The sequence below is a fragment of the Elephas maximus genome, chromosome 3 (assembly GCF_024166365.1).
Source record: "Elephas maximus indicus isolate mEleMax1 chromosome 3, mEleMax1 primary haplotype, whole genome shotgun sequence".
Taxonomy (NCBI): domain Eukaryota; kingdom Metazoa; phylum Chordata; class Mammalia; order Proboscidea; family Elephantidae; genus Elephas; species Elephas maximus.
This window is the reverse complement of record NC_064821.1, coordinates 42,685,070-42,692,349: the sequence shown is the minus strand read 5'-3', so window position 1 is coordinate 42,692,349 and position 7,280 is coordinate 42,685,070. Positions and strand designations below refer to the sequence as shown.

The following is a 7,280-nucleotide window of genomic DNA, read 5'->3' as shown; positions in this document are numbered from 1 at the left end:
CTTTGAATCTCCAAAGAAGGTGCTATTTATTACCCCCATTTCACAGATGAAGAAACTGAGCCTTGGCTAGAAGGTGTGACATGTCCAAGTCCCTACAGGTTGTAAGTGCCAAAAAAAGAGCAGTTGGCCAGTGGCAAAGGACCAGCCCTTGGTCACTTTCTCTACCAAGAGAAACAAGATTATTTAAGAATTTGTATCCTTACTGCAAAAATAATATGTATTTATTTTAGATAATTTAGAAAACACAGGAAAGATTTTTAAAAAACTAAAATTCGCTCAGCCATTTTGGAAGGTGACCCTTTCCTGTCGCAGGCTGCATGGAGTCGGCTCATGGGTCTCAGAGACCTGAAAATTGAGAGCTTCTTCACGCCTGGGATACCACTCCTGGCAGCTTTGCTGCCATCACCATGCCACAAAATGAATATATTGAGTTACACCTTAAGCGCTATGGATAACATTTGTATTACCATGAGAAAAAGAGAAAGAAGGAAACTCAAGAGGTTCATGAATGTTCAAAAAAGTTGAAAAAGATGATTGGTCTAAAGGCTAAACTCTACCATAAACAGCCCATGCTGAGAAAATACAAATGAAAAAGACCATCAATATGCATGAAAAGAGAAACACCAAACAAAAGAATGATGAAAAGACTCCACAAGCTGCAGTACCTGCCTATCTGCTGGACAGGGAGGGGCAGTCCCGAGCTAAAGTACTTTCCAATACGATTAAACAAAAAACAAAAAGAGAAAGGGGAGGGTGGAATGGGAAGTCCCTCTGACCAAAGTCCATGCCTAGGGAGAAACAGAAGTATTAAAAGTCATTTGACCAGGAAAGAGAGAAAAGAAAGCATGGAAGATGATGGTTACTAACGTCTGCTTTGTCGGAGATGGCTTTACGCGAAAACCACTTAATATGAACCAATCATCAGACCAATGGGCTTACGTTTCAAGAAGACTCATGTAACCCATCCTGAACTTAAAGCCACCTTTTGCCTGCCGATACTTGGTGTAAAGAAGAATCCCTCGTCCCCACTATATACAACTTTGGGTGTTACTACCAAAATTACTGTCATTGAGGTGAATGTGAGTGAGTTGGGCCTTGTGACACAAGGAGGCAAGGTTATTTGGGGGAAATATGCCCAGGTTACCAACAATCCTGGAAATGATGGATGCGTAAAGGCAGTCTTACTGGTTTGATAGCAGTTCACACAAGTAACTGCTTATAATTATTGGTGAAGACTACAAACCAATCAGGAAAACCACCATTACTATGCATTTTATGAATACCACCAAACAGCCTTACATGTCTGCAGTCATCGAGAACTACTATGTGATTAAAAAAAAAAAAATTAAATGCCCATTAAAATGGAAACCCTGGTGGTGTAGTGGTTAAGGGCTATGGCTGCTAACCAATAGGTCAGTAGTTCAAATGTACCAGCTGCTCCTTGGAAACCCTATGGAGCGGTTCTACTCTGTCACTTAGGGTCACTCTGAGTCGGAACCAACCCAATGGCACCTAACAAAAACAAAATGGCCCAGTTCAAAAAAAAAACTAAAATTCACCCATCTCTCCACTGTCTAGCCATGAATATCATTGATAACGACCACAATGATCTTTTGGGGTCTATGCTTTCAATATTTTGTACTTTTTTTTTTTTTTTTTTACAAAAATAGAATTGAATGGTGCCTATTCTGTTTTGTACCCTGGTCTCTTTTATGTTTCTTAGGATCAAGTTGATCTTACTCGACAGACTCTGCAGGCTGCAGAGCCCAACACTACCTCCTCCCCACTGTCTTCCCTTGCTTGCTATCCCCTCATTGTTTGGGGAATTGTAGATTATTCTCTTCCCTGGGTGTTCTAGCCCGCTGGCCCTCTGAGAATCAGCTGTTCTAGAAGCAGCTGCCTTTCAGTGACCTGGGCAATGCTGCCTGTCACTGCCTCCAGACGTCATTGGGACCTTCGTTCCTGAAGCCTCACCACTGGTAGGAATCACCTCAGCCATCCGTGCATGCCTCTGCAATGTCAATTTCCCTTTCTAATAAACCCCAAGGAGTAGCACCTGAGTGTCACCCAGAGTGGAGTCAGAGAGGGAAGACAAAATCAGAACCCAATAAAGCCATCATTTGCCCCTAATGATGCTCTGACCTTTAGAGTCAGATGCAATCTTAAAAATAAGAATTAAAAAAAAAAATAAGGAAATAGGAAGATGGAGAGAAACAAAGCAATGGGGAAGGAGTATCTGTGAGGTCATGTTCCGAAAGTGACTTTCTTTCCAAAAGTCAGCTTTGAAAATGATTCTGTCTTTATTGCTAGAACATTCTTACTGATGCTTGCTAGCCTCATCCTGGCATTAGGCAATGACAGCACTTCTTATATCATCATAATGGAAAATACTTGGGGCACAAAGTTAGAAAGAGGGGCTAGGAGGCTGTCTCTTCTAGGGTGGCCAAGGCAACCACTCACAAATTCCACACAGCGTCCTCAGCCAGTGCACAGGGCTGAGACTTCTCAAGGGAGTGTCTCTGTCCCAAAGGAACCACACTTCAAGGGATGAAAAAGGTACAAATGAACACGTTGCTTCTTGGCATTTTATCCTCCTAAAGGCCCCAGGTTTGCAGGCCTTCTGCTGGGTCCAAAAGGAATACAGAAAGATGTCCCATTGCTTCTCAGTTTCTTTTGGGGGCTCTGCCCGGGGCTGGCCTGAGCTCCAGACAAGACTTCCTGTAGGACATGCTGCTATGGACAGCTCTGCCCAGTCAAGGGGCTCACACAGTCAGGAAAACTGTCTTAGCCCACAAGCCTCTTTTGGTTTCAAGTATTAGAGTCCCACTCACTCCAGCTAGTTTAAGGTGGGAGAATGAGGGATTTATTGAGAGACACACAGAGCTCAGAGCTCAGAAAGTGCAGTGGTGCTGTGCGAGGTGTAAAGCCAGCTTTTCTCCACACACCTGCCTTACTTTTTTCTCTCCTGATACACCAACTGTCTGCACCTCTGTGCCCACAGCTGGAGCCACATGTTCTTGTTCAAAGGGCCAGAACCGACTCACCTGGGTGTCCATGTTTCAAAGCAAGCTGCTCAGAGGGAGAATACTATGGGCCCAACCTCAGGAGGTGTGCACCACTGAGCCAGTCAGCTACAGTGTGGGCTTCTAGGGAGCCCGCCCTGTGGTTCTGGAAAGGGTGTGGGTGAATTTTAGAGAAGGGGAAGAGGGTTGTAGGTAACACCCCCAAGACGGTCTGCCTCAAACGTGCCTTTGTGCTCACCACCATCCCAGCAGCCTCTGCATCTGGCATTTCCATTCCTCAGCTGGAAATTCAGTGAGAATCCCTCAGTTGTGGTCCAGAGAATATTCTGGGAGGGAGCTGTGGGCAACAGAGGCAGCCAGACCTGAGTTTTATCCATACTAGGTGGGTAATTTGCGCCAAGTAACTTAACCCATTGCCATCAAGTCGGTTCCGACTCATAGCAACCCTATAGGACAAAGTACAACTGCCCCGTAGGGCTTCCAAGGCTTTAATCTTAATGGAAGACTGAAGAAAAATTGATGCCCTTGAATTATGGTGTTGGTGAAGAATATTGAATATACCATGGACTGCCAGAAGAACAAACAAATCTGTCTTGGAGGAAGTACAGCCAGAATGCTCCTTAGAAGTGAGGCTGGTGAGACTTCCTCTCACGTACTTTGGACATGTTATCAGGAGGGACCAGTTCCTGGAGAAGGACATGATGCTTGGTAAAGGAGAAGGTCAGTGAAAAAGAGGAAGACCATCAACAAGATAGGTTGACACAGTGGCTGCAACAATGCTCAAACATAGCAACAATTGTGAGGATGGCACATAATTGGGCAGTGTTTCATTCTATTGTGCACAGGGTCACTACGAGTTGGAAGAGACTCGACAGTGCCAAAGAACAACAACAATCTTTATGGAAGCAGATTGCCACATCTTTATCCTGCAGAGCAAATGGTGGGTTCGTACTGCTGACCTTTTGGTTAGCAGCTGAGAGCTTTGATCATTGCACCACTAGGACTTCTAGCAAGTAACTTACCCTCTCTGAATCACAGATTCTCCAACAGAACATACACCAACAATTCGTACATGTACAGTTCAGTACAATTCAGTGACACTGATTATATTCTTTAAATTGTGCGACCACCCTCACCCTCCTTTTCTGAACTATTTCTCTCCTATTAACATAAACTTACTGCCCCCTATATTTCTGATCTAATTTCTCAAGTTGCTGCTGTCAATTTGATCCAATATGGTTCTTTAAAAAGCACAAGACTCAAGGCAGACATTCTTTTTTTTTCTTTTAACTTTATTTTTTTCCAATCTTTTTTTTTATTGTACTTTAGATGGAAGTTTACAAAACAAACCAGCTTCGCGTTAAACACTTAGTACACTTATAGTTTTATGACATTGGTTAACAACTCCAAGACATGTCAACACTCACTTCTCAACCTTGTGTTCCCTATTACCAGCTTTCCCCCTCCCTCTTGCCTTCTAGTCCTTGCCTCTGGGCTGGTGTGCCCCTTTAGACTCATTTTGTATTATGGACCTGTCTAATCTTCAGATAAAGGGTGAATCTCAGGAGGAACTTCGTTACTGAGCTAAAAGGGTGTCCAGGGGCCATACTCTCAGGGTTTCTCCAGTCTCTGTCAGGTCAGTAAGCCTGGTCTTTTTTGTGTGAGTTAGAATTTTGTTCTACATTTTTCTCCAGCTCTGTCCAGGACCCTTTACTGTGATCCCTGTCAGAGCAGTCAGTGGTGGTAACCGGGCACCATCCAGATGTACTGAACTCAGTTTGGTGGAGGCCATGGTAGTTGCAGTCCATTAGTCCTTTGAACTAATCTTTCCCTTGTATCTTTAGTTTTCTTCATTCTCCCTTGCTCCCGAAGGAGTGAGACTAGTGGAATATCTTAGATGGCCCATCACAGGCTTTTAAGACCCCAAACGCTACTCACCAAAGTAGAATGTAGAACACTTTCTCTATAAATTATGTTATACAAGTTCAGCTAGATGTTCCCTGAGACCATGGTTCCCACAACCCTCAGTCCAATAATTTGGTCCCTCAGGGAGTTTGGATGTGTCTATGGAGTTTCCATGATCTTTCAAGGCAGACATTCTTTACTAGTAAAGTTAAACTATTGTTTGGTTTTAGGAAGACTTCAATGGATATTTTTGTTTAAGGTTTAAAGACTATCTCAGGGCAATATTCTCAGGGGTTCATCCAGCCTCCATGGTTCCAGAAATTCTGGATTCCATGAGAATTTGAAATTCTCTTCTGCATTGTCCCCCTTTTGATCAGGGTTCTTCTATAAAACCTTTGATCAAAATGTTCAGTAATGGTAACCAGGTACCATCCAGTTCTTCTGCTGACATAAGGGGGTCGTTATTGTTTCCTAGATTTACATAAGAGAATATCAAGAAAGCTCCCAGCACAATGCCTGGCCTGGAGTGGGCTCTCAGGATTTACTTTCTTCTTGTGGCATCTAAGCTTGAACCTGGGGCACCACTGAGTTCAGCCCCTCTCTCTGATCACTGCCACCTACTATTCCCAGAAAGAATGAGGAGGAAGGCCCCACCTCAGAAGGCATTATGGGACAAAAATAAGAGCACTGTACAGGCAGTTAGGACACTTGAGTTCTCATCTTCCCTCAGCCACAGACAGTTTGAGTCTTTCCCCCTCTCTGAGTCACCATTTTCTCCCCAGCAAAAGAGGGGGTCTTACATACATAGTTTGAATACAAAGGAATAATCCCTTCCAGCACAGAAATGGGAAGTTAAGCCTTGTCATATCATGAACATGAATTGTGTCCGCAGCCAACTGGAGATGCCCACAGAAGCCATCTCCAGACCACCTTTTCAAAAATACTTTTCAAAAATTGTACTCCTCGCCTCAGTGGTTTTGCCTAGTCCATTCCCCTATATCAGGTTTCTCAACCTCAGCACTGTTGACATTTGGAGTGGGATATTTCTTTGTTGTCCTATGCACTGTAGTGTGTTTAGCAGGCTCCCTAGACCTTACCCACTAGATGCCAACAGCACTGCTCCCACAGTTATGACAAGTGTCTCCAGACACTGCCCAATGTCCCACAGGAGGAAGAGGGGGAACGACATTGCCCCAGTTGAGAACCACCATGTACATCTTAAAGTAAAAGAGAGCCCATGCAGAAAGCCCAGGGGTTCGCCCATCCCCAAAGGACCCAGTTACTGGGTGAAATTACACGCGCCATCACAGTCCACTTGGCCATGTGACTCATACTTGGCTGGCCCTATGGCCCATGGGGAAATCTAGGTAAGTGGTTCCCCCGTACAAGGGAGAAGTGCCACATCCCCTGAGGATCTGACGTTGTTGAATCCATAATTTCGCCAGCAGAGATGGAGTCTTTGGGCTATTGACAGCACTTTCCCAAAGTAAATGGGCTAAGGAAACGGCATGCGGGCACTTTTCTTTCCGGAGGAAGGCAAGCCGAGCCTCTGGGCCTTGAGATTGTCCTGAGGAAGTAGCTGTAAGGAAAAATCAGCTCTAGAAGGAGGCTTTCTTGCTTCCGTTGAGAGGTGCAGCCCCCTGGATAGACCTGGGTGAAAAGGCGGGTACTGTGGGTTAAGGTCTGACCCACACAGGACCCCACAAAGGCCGCCTGGGAGCTTCACGACTCAACAACAGTCCTGCAGTTTGGGGCCCAAGGCGGAGGGTCACCTGGTTTCTGCACCAGTTCCTGCAACAGCCACCAGGCCAGAACCCTTGCAGAGCCTGGCCCGCAGGCTGGTGTGGTCGCTGTTTCCACCCCTCCACCAGCATACATGGAGCCCTACGCTGTGCATATCTACAACTGCCTCCTGGTGGTTAGGGTGTATTTCCCAGTCCCATAATGAGCATAGCCACATGGCTCACTTTGGCCTATGGAATGCGGGCAGGAGGGACAATGTGTACTTCCGGGTCAAGGGTTGGAGAGGTGTACATGTCGCCGTGGCTACTCTTATGGCATCTCTGGGTGGAATACCCACTCCTGGTGGCCACTGGAGACACATAGGCACCCAGGAGCCCACCACATGGCTGCACGGAGCCAGGCCCAGCCTCAGCCAGAGAATCACAGGTGCCTTGCAGACCCAGAGCCATGGAACCAGTGTCGTAGCCCATCACTTAGGTTTTGAAGTTGTTGGTCATGTAGCCAAAGCTGCCTAATGCACACTTCTAAATGGGTGCTATCACTGCCCAGACTTCCTCCCAAATTAAAAGTGTGGGTCCAGTGTGCTTGTAAGAAACCAAAGGGAAGAAG

The 7,280-nt window shown here is 45.6% G+C and overlaps 1 pseudogene; it reads left to right on the top strand.

Annotated features, from left to right (window-relative positions):
* Window positions 1–407: 407 nt before the first annotated feature.
* Window positions 408–1,193, top strand: LOC126071646 (ribosome biogenesis protein NSA2 homolog; annotated as a pseudogene).
* Window positions 1,194–7,280: the final 6,087 nt, after the last annotated feature.